The 22,184-nt window shown below is 42.0% G+C and overlaps 2 long non-coding RNA genes across 2 annotated transcripts; one reads left to right on the top strand and one right to left on the bottom strand.

Annotated features, from left to right (window-relative positions):
- Window positions 1-1,408: 1,408 nt before the first annotated feature.
- On the bottom strand, window positions 1,409-21,319 carry LOC131831625 (uncharacterized). Its single transcript, XR_009353731.1, has 2 exons — window positions 21,009-21,319; window positions 1,409-2,083 (listed from the first exon to the last, which is right to left on the bottom strand). It is a non-coding gene; the product is annotated as an uncharacterized LOC131831625 (long non-coding RNA).
- On the top strand, window positions 3,280-16,645 carry LOC131831624 (uncharacterized). The gene is made up of 4 exons (XR_009353730.1): window positions 3,280-6,872; window positions 7,197-7,430; window positions 10,850-11,023; window positions 14,902-16,645. It is a non-coding gene; the product is annotated as an uncharacterized LOC131831624 (long non-coding RNA).
- Window positions 21,320-22,184: the final 865 nt, after the last annotated feature.

Here is a 22,184-nt window from a genome sequence, read left to right as displayed (position 1 = left end):
AAATTAAGTTTTCAGACAAAAACAGAATGAGGGCTTTAGATAGAAATTAAGTCCAATTACAGACAAGTTTATGTTTTTGCATATCTAAGTTTGTATCCTATAAAATAAACTGGCTGGCTTTACTTAGTCACACAAGTTGAAATATGTTTTTGAAAAAAGACATAAGATTACACCATGCAATTTTCATTACAGAAGAGGTTAAATAATTCAGATTAGATCTCTTCCCTGAGCCATGCCTATTTGCATGACACATGGATTTGGTTCAAGGCTGGGTCAGTGGAGATTTCCCTGAAATATCATCAGCATTTCTAAACACACATTTCCACCCAGTGACTGGTCTCCTCTACTGCAACAATCTCTCTTGAACTAGCATTGCATTCATGAAAGAAAACAATAAGTATGAGTCATAAGTGTAGCTGCTCCTTGGAGGGCAAAATCAGGTATTTGTGTGCTAATAAAACTTAATTCTTGGGGTGCCTGCCTGGCTCAGTGGCGCATGTGATTCTTGATCTTTGGGTTGTGAGTTCAGTCCCACATTGGGCATAGAACTTACATTAGAAAAAGTTCTTCAGGGGTGCCTGGGTGGCTCAGAGGGTTAAAGCCTCTGCCTTTAGCTCAGGTCATGATCCCAGGGTCCTGGGATCGAGCCCTGCATCGGGCTCTCTGCTTGTCAGGGAGCCTGCTTCCCCTCCTCTCTCTCTGCCTGCCTCTCTGCCTACTTGTGATCTCTGTCTGTCAAATAAATAAAAATAAAATTAAAAAAAAATTTTTTTCAGAAAAAGTTCTTCAGGGGCGCCTGGGTGGCTCAGTGGGTTGAAGCCTCTGCCTTCGGCTTGGGTTGTGATCCCGGGGTCCTGGGATCGAGCCCTGCATTGGGCTCTCTGTTCTGCGAGGAGCCTGCTTCCTCTTCTCTCTCTGCCTGCCTCTCTACCTACTTATAATCTCTGTCTGTCAAATAAATAAATAAAATCTTTATAAAAATTCTTCAAAAAATTAATTCTTCAAATTTTACTTAGACACTAGATATTTCTTGTTACTCATAGTAGCAGAATTATTTTACATACTCGAATCAAGGAAAATTTTTATCTTTGTTTTCACTTTCTACATCCCCTAAGATCTTAAAACACTTAAAGTGGAGGAGCTCTAAGAGTATGTGGATTATTTTTAAGAGGGAGAAATTTGAGCATTCAAAGTAGCTCTTCATTCATCCGATTAACCAACACTGAATGCACCTGCTATTGTTAGGTGCTAATCTTACTGCTGGGGGTCTGGAATGACTAACAATGACACCTGAAGAACATTTTGGAGAAAGAAAAATGAAGATTTCCCCTGCAGATAAAAAGGGATATGATATAGTTACCACATCTGAATACAAAATATCAGAAAAAAATAAAACAGAAAAGACAGGTAAATGAAAAAGAATAAAGTTTATGAGGGGCACATAGGTAGCTCAGTTGGTTAAGTGCCTGACTCTTGATGTCAGCTCAGGTCATGATCTCAGGGTTGGGAGATAGAGCCCAATGTTGGGCTCCGTGTTGGATGTGGAGCCTGCTTAAGATTCTCTCTCTCCCTCTGCCCCTCCTATCTCTCTCTCTGCCTCTCTAAAAACAGATTTTAAAAGTTTAAGAATGGATTCAAGTAGATATAGGAATTTAAAATATTAGGACTTTGTTTTCAATCAGTAAACTCATTTTCAGTTAGAAATGATTTTTCAAGGGGCGCCTGAGTGGCTCAGTCAAGCATATGCCTTGGGCTCAGGTCATGATACCAGGGTTCTGGGATCGAGCCCCATATCAGGCTCCTTGCTCAGTGGGGAGCCTACTTCTCCCTCGCCCTTGTGCTCTCTCTTGCTCTCTCTCTCTCTCTCTCTCTCAAACAAATATAATCTGAAGAAAAAAAAGATTTTTCAAGGGGTGCCTGGGTGGCTCAGTTGGTTAAGCATCCGACTCTTGATTTCAGCTCGGGTCATGATCTCAGGGTTGTGAGACTAAGCCTTTCGTTGGGCTCCATGCTCAGTGGGGAGTCTGCTTGAGATTCTCTCTCTCTCCCTCTGCTGCTCCTCCATCTTGGGCTCTCAGTCTCTCTAAAGGAAAAAAAAAATGTTTGATAAATATGGTTGGAGCAACAGTCTAACCTTTTCAAAAATTAAATAAAATGGAGATTCTTACTTTATACCTGTAGTCAATACAGATTAAGGATTGAGTATAAGAAGTAAAACCATAAAAAGCAAGAAGAAAATTTAGGTCAATATTTTTTATATGTAACAACAAAGGTCTACCCTTAAAGATTGTTCAGCCGTAGTAGACAATGCTAGTTTTCCAAAGTGGTTATTATAGTTAACACTTCTATGAGTGATTTATGGATTTCCAGTTGCTCCATATCCTCGCCAACAACCAGTATTGTCAGTTTAAACGTTTTTATGCATTTCGGTAGTTTAAGTATCTCCCTATGGTCTTTTTTTTTTTTTTTTTTTTAAGATTTTTTATTTATTTGACAGACAGACAGAAACAAGCAGGCAGAGAGGCAGGCAGAGAGAGAGGAGGAAACAGGCTCCCCGCCGAGCAGAGAGCCCAACGTGGGACTCGATCCGAGAACCCCAAGATCATGACCTAAGCCAAAGGCAGAGGCCCAACCCACTGAGCCACCCAGGCGCCCCGTATGGTCTTTTTTTTTTTTTTTTTTTAAAGATTTATTTATTGTAGGGGAGGAGGGGCAGTGGGAGGGAGAGAGAAAATCCTTAGGCAGACTCTGCGCCAAGCATTGAGTCCAACGTGGGGCTTGATCCCCTGACCCTGAGATCATGACTTGAGCCAAAACCAAGAGTTGGACGCTCAACCAACTGTGCCACCCAGGTGGCCCCCTCTCTGTGGTTTTAATCTGCATTTCCCTGATGACTAAAATATTGGGTACATTTTCTGTGCTTATAAATATGCATACATTTTTAATTCAGCAATCTTAATCCTAGGGCTTTATTCTGAAGAAATACACATGCCTATACACACACACACACACTTTTGAATTATCCAATAATTGTATTCTGAATATTGTATTCTGAATTGTATTCTAAATATACCAAATTTTTTTTTTAAAGATTTTATTTATTTATTTGACAGAGAGAAATCACAAGTAGGCAGAGAGGCAGGCAGAGAGAGAGAGAGGAGGAAGCAGGCTCTCTGCTGAGCAGAGAGCCCGATGCGGGACTCGATCCCAGGACCCTGAGATCATGACCTGAGCCGAAGGCAGCGGCTTAACCCACTGAGCCACCCAGGCGCCCTAAATATACCAAATTTTTGATATATTTAAACTATGAGATATGGTTATCTACTGATAATTACTATTAATATCTTGATGGTGGTTAATCTTTGGAGTAGAGTGGTGGGTGACTTTTTTTAACCTCTAAACAAAACTTTAATATATTTCTAATTGTGGGGTGCCTGGGTGGTTCAGTCATTAGGCATCTGCCAGTACAGTTCAGATCATGATTCTGGGGTCCTGGGATCGAGCCCTGCATCAGGCTTCCTGCTCAGGAAGCCTGCTTCTTCCTCTCCCACACCCTCTGCTTGTGTTCCCTCTCTCGCTGTGTCGCTCTCTGTCAAATAAATAAATCTTTAAAAAAAATACATTTCTAATTATGTCCTGACAAGAGATTTCTTTTAATATGTTCTTAACTTTTAGACATTTTCCGAAATTTTCACAGTATATATTGTTTTTATTTTTGGAAGATATAGCAAAAAGTATTTCTGTATTATTTTGTAACAACAGATAGAAATAAAAAATTTAATCCCAAATAACCTAACAGAATACCCACAATTCGATCATAAGCAATGTCATTGGAGGTTGTTTTTCATTTAAAATGCAAAAGATGTACTGAGTGCCCATATCTTTCTAAATATGATTTTTTTTTTCAAGTAAGCTCTATGCCCAACATGGGGCTTGAACGCACAATCCCAAAATCAAGAGTTGTGTTTTGTATTGACTGAGCCAGTCAAGTGCCCCCAGTTTCATCTTTAAAAAGAATCAGGGTTCCTTGGAGAAATGACTGAGGAAAGCACAAGATGAACCAGGAACATGGGAACATTTTGATATAACAGCAAGTATGGAAATGAAAAACAAACAAAAAAGAGAGATGGGAACATGTTGAAAGAACATAGAACTAGTTTCAAGGGCAGCCCAGTGGCTAAGTCTGGGACAATTTTTGAGCTAAAGATAAACCAGGACAGTAAAGGATTATAACTCACTGAATAAAATAGGAATCCGCCAATTCATGCTGATATGATATGATATGATATGATAGATAACCGAATAATTGGGGCTGAGGCAGGGAGGGTCCTTCCTTACAGTGAAAAGTTGATAAATGCGGAGGGAGGGGCACTGTTGAAAGATCCTGTTTTGCAAGCATCATAGTTAAGAATGGTTTGGGCAAGAAATAGCAATGATTGGGCGCCTGGGTGGCTCAGTCGGTTAAAGCCTCTGCCTTCGGCTCAGGTCATGATCTCAGGGTCCTGGGATCGAGCCCCATATCGGGCTCTCTGCTCAGTGGGGAACCTGCTTCCTCCTCTCTCTCTGTCTGCCTCTTTGCCTACTTGTGATCTCTCTCTCTCTCTGTCAAATAAATAAATAAAATCTTAAAAAAAAAAGAAAAGAAAAGAAATAGCAATGATTGCTAAATCTAGGGGGGAAATGTTTGATGGAGAAGAGGATACTTACTTAGTTCTAAACTATGTCTCCATAAATTGCTCATTAGCTGCAAGGGAAAAACAGTAACTATACAGTGGAGAAACTGGACCACTTTAACCAACAGACCTCTGGAACCAATAATACATTATATGTTGATTAATTGAATTTGAATTAAAAAAATGGAAAAAAAATAAAAAATTTAAAAAACAAAAACAAAAATAAAAAAACCTAACAAACAGGGTGCAGACTGAGATGGTATGTTTCCAGATCTGATACTCAGAGAAGAACAAATCATCACCTTTGTGCCCTTCTGGCAGGAGACAGAATCAAGGCCTGAATCAAGTCATCAGGGGCCACCAGGCAAGTCCATCTGAAGAACATTCCACAAAACAACTGGCTCATGTTCTTTAAATGCACCAATGTCATGAAAGACAAAAAATGCTACAGGACTGTTCCAGATTAAAGAACATTAAAGAAACAAGACGATTTAACACATATGTGATCTTTTGGTTAAAGCTGGTACCAGAGGGGGACAATGCTATAAGGAATTTATTGGTATAACTGACAAAATTGGAATATGGATTGCCGAATGGAAAAAAGTATGCATCAAGGTTACATTTCTTGATTTGAAACTGTGTTGTGGTTATGTAGGAAAATATACTTGTTCTTAGGAACAATACTATGGGTCTTAAGAGTATAACAAAGGCCTGAGCTACATAAACTCAGATGGTTCTGAGAAAATACATCATTACCAAGGGAGAAAAGGAAAATAAATGTGATGAAATAAAAAACAAATGATTATTCTGGATACAGGCAGTATGAAAGTTCCTTGTAATTTTGGCAACTTAAAAAAAAAAGATTTTATTTATTTATTTGTCAGAGAGAGAGAGAGAGACAGAGCACAACCAGGGGGATTGGCAGGCTCCCTGCTGAGCAAGGAGTAGGATGTAGGACTTAATCCCAGGATCCTGGGATCATGACCTGAGCCAAAGGCAGATGCTTAACCCATTGAGCCACCCAAGTAATCCTACAACTTTTCTTTACATTTGGATTTTTTTTTAAAGTTTAATAATAATAATGCACATAGTCGTCGTTGTGGGCTTGGTTTGAATTATTTTATCCCAAACACACACACACACTCACACACTTAACTGAGATACATGGAAGTAGTTTATCTGGGGTAGGAGAGTAACAAGAGGGCTAATTTGGGAGGGTATGGGCATGTCCCTCTAGAAACTGCCCAGGAGAAGATGGGTGCATGAGGGATATGGGATTCACGGGGTCGAAATGAGACTTGGAGGTACATGGGCAGCTCTGGAAATAACGTGTCCTTTGCTAGTGCATTATTTAAAGCATCCAGTGGGAGATTTGTTGCATTTGCGGTAGCTGTAGGGGCTGAATATTACCTGAAAGAAAGATAAGGATCATCACTGAAGATAAAATCTAGAAGTATCTTAGAGGCTTCCTAACTCTTTTATCAAAATAAGATTTCTTCTGGGACACCTGGGTGGCTCAGTTGGTTAGGCATCTGCCTTGTCTTGGGTTGTGATCCTAGGATCATGGGATCGAGTCCCACCAGGCTCCCTGCCCCACGGGGGCGCGGGAGGGCTGCTTCTTCATCTCTTTCCTGCTTGTGCTCTCTCTCACCAACTCCATCTGTCTCTCTCTCTCAAATAAATAAAATTTTTAAAAAATAATAAGGTTTCTTCACAGTAAAATAACAACAACAAACCCACAAAGTGCAAGATGGTGTAGCCTCCTTGTTTATATCACATCATTGTTAGTCTCCTTTCCTTTCCTCCTGTGGAAACATGAAACACTACGGCCAGTCCCCACGCAGATACTTGGGCTCTTTTGTTTCAGCCACTAAACCCCATCAGCCAGCACACTGGTTATCATCATTCATCTCTTCTTAATCTTAATTCCAAACCGAGCTCCTGTTTGGAGATTCGAGTTTTAGTTTGTATTTCAATAGCTCATATAGGCTTATTTTTCTATCGTGAACAAACTAAAAAAACTTCTATATTTTTTAAACTAGACAGTTTGAACACTGCCCGTCAATAAACAAGTCAAAAGACCACCATGGAAGAGCAAACTTGCTCAAATGAACAAGGCGGGGATGCCTGTGGTAACAGGAATAAACCTGTCATAGCTCGCTGGAGTTATGGTTACAGACGGAAACACATTTTAGAATGGTAGGTGATCTTTGTTCTTTTGTTTTGTTTCTCTTTTTGTTTTTCTTCCCTGTAGAAAGCTTTATTGCTTCCACTGGGCCCACAGCGTGGGAGAGGGCTCCAGGGGGTTAAAAAGCTACCTAGTGAAGGGGCGCCTGAGTAGCTCAGTCAGTTAAGCATCTGTCTTTGGCTCAGGTGATGATCCCAGGGTCCTGGAATCGAGTTCTGCATCGGGCTCCCCTCTCAGCGGGGAGCCTGCTTTTCCCTCTCCCTCTGCCTCTGCCGCACCTTCTGTATTTACTCTCTCTCTCAAATTAATAAATAAAATCTTTTTTTAAAAAGCAGGGCCTGCTTCAGTTTCTCCTCTGGACCCATGGTGGCTTCTGTGGTGTCCTGGGTTTTCCCCCACTCATCTTGGGACGGCTTCTGTAAGTCATGGAAGATGATGTAGCTGCTGCACTGGTTTTGCCTCTTTGCAACATACTCAGCACACACATGCTTCTCAGCCAAACTGTGAGGGAAGCGGTGTACTTCCTCCAGGGCCACAGCCTCACGGTGGAAATGGAAGCCCAAAGGGAGGTAAGTGTAGGAGGCTCCCAGATGCATTGACTGGGGAGGGGGGTGGTTGACGGTGGACCATACCTTGGTGGAATCATTCTGGTAAATCTGGAAGCACATGGTTGACCAGTAGTAAGGAGCTAAACTCAACCTACAGGGTTGGCCCAAGATGGCCAAGAAGATAGTTCTGAAAGTTGCATCTGGAAAAGAGGTTGGAGGGGGCCAGAGGCTGGAAGAAAGGGGTATCCTTGGGTCTGTTCTAACCAAACACTGCTGAAGCAAGAGACAGGTCCACGGGCCCACTGGTAGGTCACCTTTGACGTGGGTATAAGAAGTGCTGTGGCCTTACCAACAGGACAGGTGGAATATAACTCAACCACGTAAGGCCATCCAAAAAGGACGTACTATATTTATTATTTATTGCCATAATGTTAAAACTTTTATGTTATGGGAACTTTCAAATACACACCAAAGTAGAGGGAATACAGCAATGAACAGGTGTATTATATTTAGCTTTGCCTTTCAAACCTCCCACTGGGCTGGCCTTTGTAAAAGGCAAACCGAAGCCCTTCATTCTCCTTCCCAACCCCAGTGCTTCTTGGGACAAATAAGTAAAAGTAAAACAGACCACAGGGTTGACTATAGCTATGATGTGGACTTGGCTAAATGATGGTTGGAAGAGACATTGAGGTTTCAAGGTCATGAGGCTCTGGTTAGGACAGTTAGTATGTGAGGCAAATGTATCTGCCCAAGAAGAGCCTAATGGAATAAAGAAGTTAATGATGCTTCGAAGCTTATACGTCATTCACCCTCAGGTGGGCATCTACAGTGGGAGGAGATGGTTAATTTTAGTTGAAATGTTCTAGGTTTATTTTATAAGGCTTCCTTTCTTTTACTTTAAAAGCATGTATTTATAATCAAGTATTAACTTTGCCCCCCAAACTAAAAATAGTAGAGGTAACAAGAAAGGTAAACATTTTTCAAAGCCATCTTTGTTAAGAAACTTTTTAGGAGTGATGCCTTGGTGGGTCAGTCAGTCTAGCATCTCCCTCTGGCTCAGGTCAGGATCTCCAGGTCCTGCAATTGAGCCCCGAATCAGGCTCCCTGCTCAGTGGGGAGTCTGCTTCTCTCATTCCCTCTGCCCTTCCCCACAAATCGTGAGCATGTGCTCTCTCTCTCTCTTTAATAAATAAATAGATAAAATCTTAAAAAAAAAAAAAAGAAACTTTTTGGGAGAACAAAACTGCTTTCTAGGTATTCATGTTGAAATTTAGGTCTTAGTTAACCTCAGCTTCTGTAGCTTAATTTTCCTGCCCCGGAGTCTTCTGTTTCCTCAGTGAGTGGTCATTCTAAGGAGCCTTGGGAGACGTCACTGAAGAAACAGTTCTGAAAGGCACAGAAAAAAAGGGACATCAGAGAGTATGTGAGTTGTGTCGGGGGACATGGGGACATGAGCTTAAGACACGGAATCTGTCTTACTGCAGTCGCACACAGATGTTTGTACAAGGGGGTTTTATTGTATGTTGGTGTAGTGAGCTTTTAGGAATAACTTAAATACCCATCATGACAGAACTGATCAAGTGAATTGTTTGCTGGTACCATGAAATACTCTGCAACTATTAAAAGGCATGACATAGGGGCGCCTGGTTGGCTTGGTGGGTTACAGCCTCTGCCTTTGGCTCAGGTCATGATCTCAGGGTCCTGGGATCAAGTCCTACATCAGGCTCTCTGCTCAGCAGGGAGCCTGCTTCCTCCTCTCTCTCTGCCTGCCTCTCTGCCTACTTGTGATCTCTCTCTCTGTCCAATAAATAAATAAAATCTATAAAAAAAAAAAAAAAAAGGGATGCCATAGAGGTAAATGCACTGATGTGGGGAGATTCCCAAGGCATATTATTAAGAGGCAAAAGCAACTTGCCTAACAATGCATATAGCATGACCCTTTTATATTAAAAATCTGTATAATGGATGTACATGGGTTATATGTAAATGCAAAGAATGGGAGCAGGAAGGGTGACCACCAAACCACAGTCCTGGCTAATTTATTTATTTATTTATTTATTTTTAAAGATTTTATTTATTTATTTGACAGAGATCACAAGTAGGTAGAGAGGCAGGCAGAGAGAGAGAAAGAGAGGAGGAAGCAGGCTCCCTGCTGAGCAGAGAGCCGGATGCGGGACTCGATCCCAGGACCCTGAGATCATGACCTGAGCTGAAGGCAGAGACTTAACCCACTGAGCCACCCAGGTGCCCCCAGTCCTGGCTAATTTAAAGGAAGGATGGAAAAATGGGAATGAGGATGCAATTTTTATATTTTATATAAAAATTTTATATATTATATATTTTATATTTTTGCTTACTAGAATAGATTCCTGCTTGAATCTTTTTAGTAACAATGTGTTCATGTTACTTGTATAATTTTGAAAAGATTTATTAATTTGTTTGAGAAAGAGAGTGGGGCGGTGACGGGAAGAGGGAGGAGAGAGACAATCCTCAAGGAGACTCCCCACTAAGCACGGACAACAAGAGATTCAGTCTCACAACCTTGAGCACATGACCAGAGCCGAAATTGAGAGTCACGTTCAACCAACTGAGCCTTCCAGGTGTCCTTCACTTGTGCAATTTTCAAAACACCATTTGAGGGATTCAGTCTTTCCCGAAAACAAGAAGTACTAAATACATAATGTATGTTGAACCCCTTGTGTGTATAACTCTTTGACATCTGACCTCATCCTACCATTCCCCTTCAAGAGCTAAAAACAAGAGAGATGATTTCTGTGACAATTCCTCAAGTTCATGATCAGATCACTTAACTGGCTTGACTTTTTTTTTTAATCCTACCGTCGTAATTAGAGGGTTCTCTCCCTGTCTCTCAGGGCACATCTACTTTCTTTCTTCTTGACTGCTGCCTTAACTTGATTTTTCTTAGTCAGGCTCCCCTGACTTTTGTGTCCAACATGGCTTACCTCCTCCTATTTAAAGTCTCCAGCCTATAAAAGGGGTGTAGGTTCAGCTTTCACTAAATTACTTACTTGGATGAAGGAAGCTGATGAAATGTTCAGTGTTCAGAGTTCTACCGGCAGTTAACAATTCCTCTTGATGGGACGCCTGGGTGGCTCAGTTGGTTAAGCAGCTGCCTTCGGCTCAGGTCATGATCCCGGCGTCCTGGGATCGAGTCCCACATCGGGCTCCTTGCTCAGCAGGGAGCCTGCTTCTCCCTCTGCCTCTGCCTGCCATTCTGTCTGCCTGTGCTCGCTCTCTCCCCCTCTCTCTCTCTGATAAATAAATAAAATCTTTTAAAAAAAAAAAAAAAACAATTCCTCTTGATTACTGGCTTGGTGGTTTTACCTCAAGAAGAGGGAAGTCCTTTGAGTCTAAAGATAGAATAGACTCTGCTCTACAGAAGATTGAGCCAATGAATCTCTACTTAATCTGTGTTTCAGTTCTCATGAATTGATGGTTCGTCTCTGCTCCCCCAGTCATCAGCTGTAACAACTCAGTTGGAATGATGAAGGATTCACTTTCAAGATGGCTCACTCAAATGGCTGGCATATCGGAGCTTACTTAACTGGGACCTCAGCCAGGGTTGTGGACCAGAGGCCTTGGTTCCTTTCTATGTGAGTCTCTGCCCAGGATACTTGGGTTTCCTCACAGTATGGCAGCTGAATTCCAAGAGCAGTCATCCCAAGAGAACAAAGCAGGTGTGCACGATATTTTAATGACCTATCCTCAGAAGTTACATCATGTAAATTCTACCATGCTCTATTGGTTGAGAGTCTCAAGCCTACTCCTGTTCAAGAGAAGGGGGTATAGACTCTATCTCTTGATTAGGGGTGGTTGTAGACCATCTATTGGCCACACCTTGGTTTAGAGAGATAGCAGAGTTGATAGGGGATCTGAAGTAGAATACGAAAGCAGTGAGGCAAACGTGAAGACTGAGAAACTGATCTTCCCAGATCTCCCTCAATCAGATCTTCTGTTGTTTGGTTGATTATGAATTTTCCAAAGCCCACAAGAACAGTTGACTCCAAATGCAAGTGAAGAAAGAATAGCAATTTTTAAAAAACCTAACCAGGGGCGCCTGGGTGGCTCAGTGGGTTAAAGCCTCTGCCTTTGGCTCAGGTCATGGTCTCAGGGTCCTGGGATCAAGCCTCACATCATGCTCTCTGCTCAGCAGGGAGCCTGCCTCCCCATCTCTCTCTGCCTGCCTCTCTGCCTATTTGTGATCTCTGTCTGTCAAATAAATAAATAAAATCTTAAAAAAAAATAAAAAACCTAACCAATCATGCAACCCTTCAAAAAAGATATTCAACCGGGCGCCTGGGTGGCTCAGTGGGTTAAGCCGCTGCCTTTGGCTCAGGTCATGATCTCAGGGTCCTGGGATCGAGTCCCACATCGGGCTCTCCGCTCAGCAGGGAGCCTGCTTCCTCCTCTCTCTCTCTGCCTGCCTCTCTGCCTACTTATAATCTCTCTCTGTCAAATAAATAAATAAAATATTTTAAAAAAAAAAGATATTCAACCCAATTTCAATATCAAATTTAGGGTTATGTATTACTTATTTATATTTGACTTGTCTAAACTTATCTTTCATAAAAAAGGAAATAGAGAGTTATATCCCATTACCTTATTTATTAAGAGCAAGGCAAAAGTTTACTGGGATTTTGAATTAAAGTAGATACAGTCATTATTAAGATTATGGTGAACATTTATAGAAATAAACTAAGTGAAATATAGTGGCAGGTAGTGAGGGCGATATTTGGACTGGCACTGGGGCAAAGTAAGCAGAGGTGGGTGTAAGTGAACAAATGGACTAAATCTGTGCATGGAGAAGGAAAAAGAAGAATCACCACCCCCACAGAACAGGCAAGTAAGCTAATCTAGAGAGACAAAGCATAGACAAGTGATCTCTTAGAGGGGAATGACTGCTGGTGGCCAGTGTTTTGCAGGGGAAGAGGAGATGAAATGTTTTAGGATTGATTGTGGTGGTGGTTGAGCTTTATGGTATATGAATTATATTTCAATAGAGCTGACATTTTGAAAAAGTTAACCTAAGATGGAATATAAATAAAAAAACATATATTGTAGATTTGGAAACAAACAAACAAACAAACAAACCCAAATGCACCAGCTGTGTGTTCACCACTGTGTCCCTATTCTTTCTCCCAAATCATGCAACACCTTTTGCTGTCCTCTTCTGTATCCTTCCAGGGCTTTAAAAATGCATATGTAAGCAAATATGAACATATATTCTTTTGTTCTTTCCTTTCCTGCACATCAGAGAGCAATTGTATAAACTGCTGTGCTCTTTTTTTTTTCCTTGTGCAAAATATATCGGAGATCTTTCCATGTTAGCAGAGAACATCCTCATTCGTGTTCACAGTACACGGTCTTCCATTGTGTGGATGGGTATTTTGTTTATTTAGCCCGTATTCCACTGATGAACCTTTGGGTTATTTCCATGTTTTTATTTTATTTTATTTATGAGAGAGAGAGAGAGCGAGCAAGAGAACGAGCATTATTGCAGGGGAGGAGCAGAGGAGGAGGGAGACAGAGGAGGAAAAAAATCTCAAGCAGACTCCATGCTGGGTGCGGAGCCCCATGCAGGGCTTGATCCCAGGACCCCAAGATCATGGCCTGAGCCAAAACCAAGAGCCAGATGCCCAACTGACTGAGCCACCCAGGTGCCCCCTTTAGGGTTATTGGGTTGTTATAATGAGCAACCACATATATGTGTCATTTCATATATTAGCAGACAAATCTGGGAGATGAAGTGAGATCACTGGATGAGAAAGTAAGTACATTCATAATTTTGATAGGTATCAGCATATTGATCCTGTTTTGATAGATGTCAGTGTATTGACCCCTTCCAGCAATGTATAATCCTTCTAGTTTCCTCATACAGTTGCCTACATATTGCGTTGCCAAACTTTCTATCCAGTTGGTGAAGTGGTATTATCGACATAGTTCTAATATGCTTTTATTATTAATGAGGTCAAGCTTTTTTAAAAAAAAGATTTAATTTTTTTTAAGGTTTTATGTATTTATTTGACAGACAGATCACAAGTAGGCAGAGAGGCAGGTAGAGAGAGAGGAAGGAAAGTAGGCTCCCTGCTGAGCAGAGAACCTGATGTGGGGCTCGATTTGGGGCTCGATCCCAGGACCCTGGGATCATGACCTGAGCCTAAGGCAGAGGCTTTAACCCACTGAGCCACCCAGATGCCCCAAAGAGAGAGACATCGAATGAGGGAACACAAGCAGGGGGAGTGGGAGAGGGAGAAGCAGGCTTCCAGCTGAGCAGGACCTTAAGGTGGGGCTCGATCCCAGGACCCTGGGATCAGGACCTGAACCAAAGGCAGACACTTGACTGAGCTACCCAGGTGCCCCAGAGCCAAACTTTTTATTCATATTTAAGAGCCAACTGTATTTATTTTTCTGTGAACTGTCAATGTTCTGTGACCATTTTTTTCTTATTTGCCATGTATCTTGACTTTGTGTTATTTTTTTTCCATGCAGAAGTTTTTGATTTTTATGTAATCAAGTTTATCAGTGTTTTCTTTCATGGTTCTAGATTTTGGGTAATGGTGAGAAAGGCTTCTCTTCTCCAAGGTCACGGAAGAATCCACTCATGGTGTTCTCTGGTACTTTTATGACTCATGTACTAAGTGCTTTGAAATCTTTACCTAAATAAAGAGTTGAAAGGAAAAAGAAAGCAGTGAGCAATATTGAAGACTAATGCTTCCCAAGAATAAACCTAGCAGGGACACCTGGGTGGCTCAGTCAGTTAAGCATCTGTCTTTGGCTCAGTCATGATCCCAGGGTCCTGCTCTCTGGGAGACTTTTTTCTCCCTCTGGCACTCCCCCTGCTTATTCTCTCTCTCTCTCTCAAATAAATAAATAAAATCTTTAAAAAAAATTTTTTTTTTAAGGCGAGCAATATTTAAGACTAACATGTGAAGAGATCCAGAGATGATAGCTTATTTTATATAAGCAAAGATTAACAATTTTAATAATAATAAACATTAAATGCCAATAAAACTTTAACCAGTTAGGAAATGCACTTGTATACAAAGATGGATATTTTGGAACAGTTACCAGGTAAGTCTTAAAGAGTTCTCAGGTTTGGGCACCTGGGTGGCTCAGTTGGTTAAGCCACTGCCTTCGATTCAGGTCACGATCCCAGAGTTCTGGGACCCAGCTCCATATCTGGCTTCCCCTGCTCTGCAAGGAGCCTGCTTCTCCCTCTCCCTCTCCCTGCCACTCCCACTGCTTGTACTTGCTCTCTCTCTCTCCCTGTCAAATAAATAAGTAAAATCTCAAAAAAAAAAAAAAAAAAAGAATTCTCTGGTTTGAACTTTGCACAATTCTAGAATGGAAAAGAGGTGGGGTTTATTTCCCCACCCCGTTGCATCTGGGCTAGCCTTGAGACCTTACTTTGACCAATAAAACATGGCAGAAGTAATAATATATGAATTCTTCTCTTATTCTTGGAATTCAGACACCAAGCGAAGAGGACTCGGCCAGCCCGTGGGAGACATGTGGACTGGCCCACAGCCAGCACCAGTTCTCACATATGTGAGTGGGGCCGCGCTGAATCATGCTGAATCACCGAACGAGTTCCAGGCCAGCTCCAATTTAACTACAGACGTGTAAGTAACTGCATGGGAGATAAGCCAAACAGCCTCACTAAGCCCAATTCAAATAGCAGAAGCACAGAATAATGAGCAAATAGTTGCTGTGTGTTCTTTTTTAATTTTTATTATTATTTTTTTATTTTAAGTAGGCTGCACACCCAATGTGGGGCTTGAACTCATGATCCTGAGGTCAGGAGTTGCACGCTCTTCTGACTGAGCCAGCCAGGCACCCCCACATGGTTGCCGTTTCAAGCCACTGTTTTGAGGCTTTGGTTTGTTACACAGCAATAAATAACTCATACACACGTTTTTCTGGGGAGTTATGAATAAAGAAATACGATAATACAAAATACTGAAGGACAGTTTCTTTCATTAATCTGTTCATTCCCATCCTGTCTATGATCTGCAGGAAGGATTTGATACTGCCCGTGGTGGGCGGACCCGGTGATCCCTGCCTTCTGTATTTATGTCTTCTATAATCTTCACTGGGGGCTAACACTAATGACTGTTTCTAGTAGAAACATCCCTGGTGATGGGATGTCACTCACATGATTATTTTATCGTCTGTAAAAGTCCATTATTCTAGTAGATTCGCACTAGGGATTCTCCTGGTTGGCTTGAGGAGGTAAGCAGCCCTGTCAAAGAAGGTCACTGACAAGCAACAGCATGGGCCCTTTAGGAAATGTTTAGACAACAGCCAACAAGAAACAGAAGCCCTTGAGGCACCTGGGAGACTTGGTCAGTTGAGGTCTAACTCTAACTCTCGGTTTCAGCTCTGGTCATGATCTCAGAGTTGTGGGATTGAGCCCTGAGTGCGGCTTGAGATTCTGTATCTCTTCCCCCAGCTCATGCATGTATGTTCTCTCTCTCTCAAGTAAATAAGCAAATAAAATCTTATTAAAAAGAAAGAGAGAGAGAAAGGAAGGAAGGAAGGAAGGAAGGAACAGAAACCTTCAGTTCTACAACTACAGGAAGTGAATTCTGCTGATAATCCGAGCCAGCTTGGAAGGCGATTTTCTCCCAACTGAGCCTCCAGATGAGAATGCAGCTCAGCGGGCACCTCGATATCCTCGTGTGGGTCCCAGAGCTGAGGACCCAGGTAAGCTGGGCCTGACGCCTGGCTCATGGAAACTGTGGGATAATCAGTCCATAGCACAAAAAACTAATACAGATACTCAGATACTCAGAGAGCGTCAGCACGCAATCCTTTAATGGGAAAGCAACCTATGTTCCTAGAAGTCTAAAACTCTGGTTTGTTAAGAGGAAGACATTTTACAGCTTTAGAAGGTCAATTCTTTCTTATCACACCCTGATTTTTTAAAATCCTGGACAAGACAGGGTCGCCTGGTTGGCTCAGTTGGTTAAGCATTTGCCTTTGGCTCATGTCATGATCCACCGCCAGTCCTGGGATCCAGCCCACTTGGAGATCTCCGCTCAGTGGGGAGTCTGCTTCTCTCCCCACCTCTGCCCCCATGAGATCAAGCATGCATGCTCCCTCTCAAATAAATAAATAATCTTAAAAAAAAAGAAATCCTGGGACACCTGGGTGGCTCAGTGGGTTAAGCCTCTGCCTTCATCTCAGGTCATGATCTCAGGGTCCTGGGATCGAGCCCCACATTGGGCTCTCTGCTCAGCAGGGAGACTGCTTCCTCCTCTCTCTCTGTCTGCCTCTCTGCCCACTTGTGATCATCTCTCTATCAAATAAATAAATAAAATCTTAAAAAAAAAAAAAAAAAAGAAATCCTGGCAGCAAGACATTTATTTTCATGGTTGACTCAGGAACCGAGGATCATTTATTTAGAGAAGGAGGGGCCGGAACAAATTAAATTTGTATACTTGTGAAAGGGATAATTTTATGTGTAAGAGTTAGGAAGCTTCCAATTTGCACTGAGTGAAGAAAAAGGGAAGGGTGTAGAGTGCAAAAAAAGCACAGAGGGTTTTACCCAAACCTGAAGAAAATTCTAAGATGGTTTTGGCCCGTCTAACTGTAACTTCCAGTCACAATTAGAGACCCTTACTTTTAAGTCAGGAGATACCCTATCTCCAGGCGAACTGCTTCCCATATCCCGCCTCATATAGAGAAACTTAAGGATTTAATTTAAACGCTTAGAAAATTTCCTGATGACCATGGTGGGAAGACATCATACTTTATTTGGTAAAACCTGAAATCTTGCCTTTCTAGATTTCTAGGAAAAACGAGTAGGCTGTTGGAAAAGTGTCAGAAATGTGTATTGTTTGATATCTTGAGAGCTCCTTAAACTTTGTAATTCTAGAATTTGTGACAGATTGCTATGTAAACAAAGAACTAGAACTAGAATGATTTTTATAGCTTATCTAGTCTCTGTATTCTTTCCATGTTTACAGTATGTGTTTTCTCAATGAAAATAAATAAAAATGCTTTGTTCTATATTTGTTTGAAATTTTAAATCCTAGGGCGCCTGGGTGGCTCAGTTGTTAAGTGGCTGCCTTCAGCTCAGGTCATCATCCCAGGCAGGGTTCTGGGATTGAGCGCCCTCTCAGGCTCCCTGCTCTGTGGAGAGCCTGCTCTCCTCCTACTCTCCCTGCTTGTGTTCCCTCCCTCACTGTGTCTCCCTCTGTCAAATAAATAAATAAAATCTTAAAAAAAATGTTTTTAAAATCCTAGTCCAAACTTAATGGTTTTAAAAAATATGAGTATAGTAAATAGAGAGTTTTATTATCCTGAAAGTACGTTTGTTTTTCCTCTCCCTATGAGCAAAACTTGTTCAAAACATTTTAACCTAAAAATTAAAAGCACATAATATAAAAAGTAAATTTTGAGAGGGCCAAACCTTTTTTTCCCCACTGATAATAAAGTATCTTAGGACATGTTCCTAGCCAAACCTAATTCAAAAATCCCTAATTTTTGTTACTAACAGACTTATTGAAATATAATTTACATACCATTCAAGTCACCCTTTTAAGGTATATAACTCAATGTTTTTAGTATATTCAGAGCTGTGCACCCACTACCACAACCAATTTTAGAATAGTCTCATTACCGCTAAAGAGAAACTCTGGATCCATTAACAGTCACTCCCCATTCTCCCCCCCACCCTCAACCTCCTTAGCCCAAGGCAATCACTAATCTACTTGCCTTCCCTGTAGATTTGCTTATTCTGAGCATTTCCTATAAACAGAATTGTGCAAAACGTGGTCTATGTGATGGCTTCTTCTACTTAGCATGTTTTCAGGGTCTTCATTTATCAGTACCTCATTCCTTTTTTAATTTTTTAAGATTTTATTTATTTATTTGACAGAGATCTCAAGTAGGCAGAGAGGCAGGCAGAGAGAGAGAGAGGGAGGAGGAAGCAGGCTCCCTGCCGAGCAGAGAGCCTGATGCGGGACTCGATCCAAGGACTCTGAGATCATGACCTGAGCCGAAGGCAGCGGCCCAACCCACTGAGCCACCCAGGCGCCCCCCCCTCCTTTTTTAATCTAATAATATTTCATAGCATGAATACACCACATTTTACTCCTCCATTCACCAGTTGCTGGGGACTTGAGCTGTTTCTGCTTCTTCATTCTTATCAATAATGCTGCTATGGATATTCATGTACAAGTTTTTGTGTAAACATATATTTTTGTTTATCTTGGGTATATAGGTCTATGTGGAATTGCTGGATCATTTGGTAACTCTCTGTTTAAAGCCAAACAGTTTTCTGGAATTAGCGCGCTATTTTATACACCCATAAGTACTCTGTGAGGAGTCCAATTTCTCCATATTGTCAGTAACACTTGTTAATAATACCTGTCTTTTTCATTACAGCCATTCTAGGGGGTGTGAAGTGGTATCTCCTAGTTCTCACTTGCTTTTCCTTAATGATTTGCAGCCTCTTTTCATGTGCTTATTAGCCATTTCGTTATCTTCTTTGGAAAAGTATCTATTCATACATTTGCCTATTTTTAATTTGAGTTACTTGTGTTTTTATTATTGAGTTGTCAGTTATTTATATATTCTGGATATAAGATCATCGTTAGATATATGAATTACAAAAATTTTCTTCTATTATATGGATTGTCTTTTTTTTTTTTTTAAGATTTTATTTATTTGAGGGAGAGAGAACCCAAGCATGGGGTGGGATGCAGGGAGAGAGAGAAGCAGGCTCCCTGCTGAGTAGGGAGGCTGATGTGCGGCTCGATGCTGGACCCTGGGATCATGACCTGAGTGAACACAGATGTTTAACCGACTGAGCCACCCAGGCGCCCTATCTTTTCATTTTCTTGGTGGTGTCCTTTGAAGCATATTTTCTTAAATAGTGTTCATTTGATGATATTTATCTATTTTTTTCTTTTGTCACTTGTATTTTCGGTCTTGTAGCTAAGAAACCTGATCCAAGATCATGAAGATTTATGCCTTTCTTTCCTTCTTTTTAAAAAAATTTTATTTAACAGAGAGAGAGCATAAGTACTTGAGTAGAGGGAGCGGCAGGCGGAGGAATAAGGAGAAGCAGGCTTCCTGCAGGGCCGGGGTCCCAATGTTGGGCTCAATCACAGCACCCTGGAATCATGATCTGATCCCAGACAGCACTTATCTGACTGAGCCACCCAGGTGCCCCTCCTTGTTTTCTTCTAAACATCTTATATTTTTTTTATCTCTCACCTTTATTTTTTTATTACTATTTTAAAAGATTTTATTAATTTATTTGAGAGAGAGAGCATGAGAGGGGGGAGGGTTGGCTGAACTGGGAGCCGATGGGGGACTCAATGCTGGGAGCCCAGGATCAGGACCAGAGCCGAAGGCAGTTGCTTAACTAACTGAGCTACCCAGGTGCCACCTAGCTCTTACCTTTAGATCTTTGATCCATTCTGAGTTGATTTTTATACATGATATAAGATAAGGGTTCATCTTCATTTCGTTTTAAAATATTTTATTTATTTATTTACTTATTAGAGCGAGAGAGCTGGTGTGTGCATGCATAGAAGCGGGGGGGGGGCAGAGAGAGAGAGAGAGAATCTTAAGCAGACTCTGTGCTAAGTGCGGAGCCGGATTCAGGGCTTGATCCCATGACCTAGAGCTCATGTCCTGAGCCAAAACTAAGAGTCTGGTGCTTAACCAACTGAGCCACCCAGGCATCCTTTCTTCTTCCTCTTTTTTTTTTTTTTTTTTAAATGTGAATACACAGTTGTCCCTGGGTTCCTAGGATGGAGCCCCGCATCAGGCTCTTTGCTCAGCAGGGAGCCTGCTTCCTCCCCCTCTCTCTGCCTACTTCTTGGCCTACTTGTGATCTCTCTCTGTCAAATAAATAAATAAAATATTTAAAAAAGATAATGTCTCAGCTGATTCAAGTCTCTCTCATTAGGAAGGGGTTGGATCTGCCTTCAAAGGGACCACCTGATTATACCAGGCGCACAGGGGGTTCCCTCTCTTGATTAACTCAGAGTGAATTAATTAGGGACCTTACCTACATGGGCAACACCCTCTCCCCTTTTGCCATATTCTAGTAGTTGGTAGCAAGTCACAGCTTCTGCCCACACTCAAGGAGACGGAGTCACACAAAGGCACATACCAGGGCTGCAAGAATCCCGAGGGCTGTGTTGGAATTAGGGCTCTGACTGATGGCTCAGAGACAACAGGGCAACTCCTTCGTATACATCCCTTTTATCGTTTTGATTTGTGAAGTGAGTTTCTTATTCAAAACTAAAATAAAATTTTACATCTTTGAAACTCTGCATGGGAGTTTTATGTCTTTTATGACAGAGATCACTCCGTGTAGTTTTTTGCTCTAACTTCATCAAGTCACTGGGAGATTCCGGTAAGACCCGGCCTCTGGGGTCAGGCTGTGGAACTTTAAGGAAGCTATTTCACCTCTCTGTGTCTAGATTTCCTTTTCTGCAAAATGGGGCTGTTATCCCCCATAGGCAGGATGTTGGGAGCACGAAGTGAACTACTTGTTAACACAAAATCTGAGTGGCGGACAGCAGTGCTTGCTTCCGCAGCGCATAAACTTACTGGCAAACAAGAGTAAGCATCTATTTCAGCAGGGGTGGCGGCTAGCATGACCCGGCGGATCTGGGCTGGGCTTGGCTAGGCTTGACTCCAAGCTGTGTGTTTGCTTTCGTCCACTTCCTTCTCATTCTCCCAGGGCTAGCAGCCGATCCAGAGGAAGTGTCTGCACGGCCACAAAAGATGCTCTTCTCAAGCCAGCGGCCAGGAGCCTAAAAGGAAAAGCACAACTGCCAAAGCCTATTTCACGCCTCCGTTCGCTTCCTCTGGGCTAACATCCGGGCCAGCCCCAAGGCGGAGACTGAGGTCAAGCCCAGTGGCAAGGGGTGATGAAGTATACAGCTTGGTCTAAAGTTAATGTGCAAAAGGGGCCCTCGGGTGGCTCAGTCTGTGGAGCCTCCGACTCCTGGTTTGAGCTCAGGTCACGATCTCACGGATGTTGAGATCTAGCCAGGGGGTTCCCCGCTCCCCAGGGAGTCTGCTTGAGGATCCTCTCTCCTTCTCCTCTTTCTCCCATTCACACACATGCGCGGGCTCTCGCTCTCCAATAAACAAATCTTAAAAAACCCTGTTATCAATGTGTAAGACATTTAGAGTAATCTCTGGAATATAATAAATGCTCAATAAATCTCTGTAATCATTGCACCAAATTTTTAAAAAAAAGATTTTATTTATTTCACAGACAGAGATCACAAGTAGGCAGAGAGGCAGGCAGAGAGAGAAGGGAGGAAGCAGGCTCCCTGCTGAGCAGAGAGCCCAATGCGGGGCTCGATCCCAGGACCCTGGGACCATGACCTGAGCGGAAGGCAGAGGCTTTAACTCCCTGAGCCATCCAGGTGCCCCCGCACGGAATTTTTTAAAAAAGAAATAACGTTATTGAATGCTTCTAAGAGGTTTGCTAGTTATGTCAGTAATATTGCTGTGCTTCAGAGCAAAGCTGGGGTAGGAATGTGAAATGGAGTAACCACTCTGGAACGCATTTTGGCAGTTTCTTAAAAAGCTAAACACTCATTCCCCATAAGGCCCCAGTTGCACTCCTGGGTATTTATCCCAGATGGAGGAAAACCATGTGCGCCCAAATACATGTGCACAAATGTTCATAGCAGCTTTATTTGTAATAGACACAATTTGGAAAGAACCCAGAGTCTTTTAATGGGTGAGTGCGTAAACTGTGGAACCTCC

Source organism: Mustela lutreola, chromosome 5 (genome assembly GCF_030435805.1).
Source record: "Mustela lutreola isolate mMusLut2 chromosome 5, mMusLut2.pri, whole genome shotgun sequence".
Lineage (NCBI taxonomy): Eukaryota > Metazoa > Chordata > Mammalia > Carnivora > Mustelidae > Mustela > Mustela lutreola.
This window is presented reverse-complemented; position numbering and strand designations above follow the sequence as displayed.